This window comes from Nematolebias whitei, chromosome 14 (genome assembly GCF_014905685.2).
Source record: "Nematolebias whitei isolate Nwh7 chromosome 14, NemWhi1, whole genome shotgun sequence".
NCBI lineage: Eukaryota > Metazoa > Chordata > Actinopteri > Cyprinodontiformes > Rivulidae > Nematolebias > Nematolebias whitei.
The window spans coordinates 29,396,866-29,398,524 of record NC_056511.1 but is presented as its reverse complement, the minus strand read 5'-3'; positions in this window follow the sequence as shown (position 1 = coordinate 29,398,524).

Genomic DNA, 1,659 nt, shown 5'->3' with positions numbered 1-1,659 from the left:
CCCCCCCCCCCCCCCAAAAAAAAATTAATTATGCCCCTTAGCTGTATAGACTGTTAACATTCTGGGTTATTTTAGTATAAACAATGAAAAAAAGTTGAGGGGCTGGAGGGATCCATGTGTCAGCAAACAAAAAAACTAAACAAGAACTTGAAGACACTGAGTTTGCTTCTGTGTTGCCAAACATGTTTTGAAATGCTGTATTTTCTTACACGGAAAAGTGTTACATGAACTGTAGGAAGGTGCAAAACATTTGTTTAAATCCAACTTATCTTTTGGGAGAACTGTTGACAAAGGCTGAGCAAAGTTTTAACTGTCGTTCTGTGGAAATGATCTACCATTAAAACATTCCCTCTGAAACTGCCTGTCAAGTCATTGAAATTAACTTAGATGTTTTGTTTTTTCTGAGGTCATCTGCCCAAAATAAACTTAGACATTTTCTTGCTAATAACTATGTAGATGAACAGATGCTGGGATATATTCATCATTTAACGCGAGTTCCTCATTTTTCTGGACTGAATAAAACGTGCACTGAATTTAAGGAAATGCAAAGTGAGACGTCATTTAAATTTGACCCATCAAAATGAATGCGGTCATTTATTTACAGAATCAAATTTAACATCAAACATTTACATTAATTTGGCAAATTATGAAAATAACAATATAAGCAATCAATCAGGAAAAATCATACGGCCATGATTTCTCCGTTGCTGCACCACAGACATGTATAAAACTGTACAACTATGACTTTTACCCACACGGATGTGAATAAGCACTTTACACAGACATTTCTAAATATCTGGGAGAATTTCTACTTCATAGGAAAGTTTAAAGATGGAAAGAAGTTTAAAGGGAGTAAAGGATGGTGTGTGAGGGAAATTAAGTGTTTTCCAGAACCGACACTCTCCATCAGAAGCCCAGCTCGCCTCGGTACGCTTGGTAGGAAACTTGACCCATTACCTCTCTGATGATAATCAGCAGATATGGTGTTCCGTTAACGCTACCGGTCCAGCGTCTCCTTAGAATGGCTGTTGCCCGTCAGAAGTAGTGGAGTGGCTCTGTTCGACACACATTCACCTCAGTGGAAAATGTTATAATCCCATGGAACTCGGAAGAGCTTCGTTGTCATGTCAGGAACTCCAACAGCACTCCATCAGAACTCCAGAACTCTGTAACTCCGTGAGTCGTAAGTCACTCTGGGTACCTGTGAGTCTCTCCGTGTCCCTGTGAGTCTGTGTAGACCAGGAAGTACTGACATTTTAAAGACTCTTTCCCGGTTCACTTTTTGGGATTTTTCATTGGTCAGAAACGACCAGAAGGGGTGTGTTTTTGTGACGTAAGAGGTTAGAGACAGCGAGAATTGTTATGAGACAGCTCAGAAATGTTCTCACAGACCGAGAGGGTTCTGTTTTGGCGTGCCTTAAGAAACAGGTGCAAAACATCTCTATTTACGTCTGAGAGGATTCTAAAACATGACAGCTTTAACATAACAACTTGTCTTTCGTTTGACTGTAACCTTGTAAACGCACACACTTGCTCATTCAAAAGCAGAAATCAGAAAAATGCATAAACTCTGCACAGCTTTTAACATGAGAATAAAATCATTACTCAGTTAATAAAATTGATTAGTTCACTGCAACATCTAAAATGGTTTGAACTAAG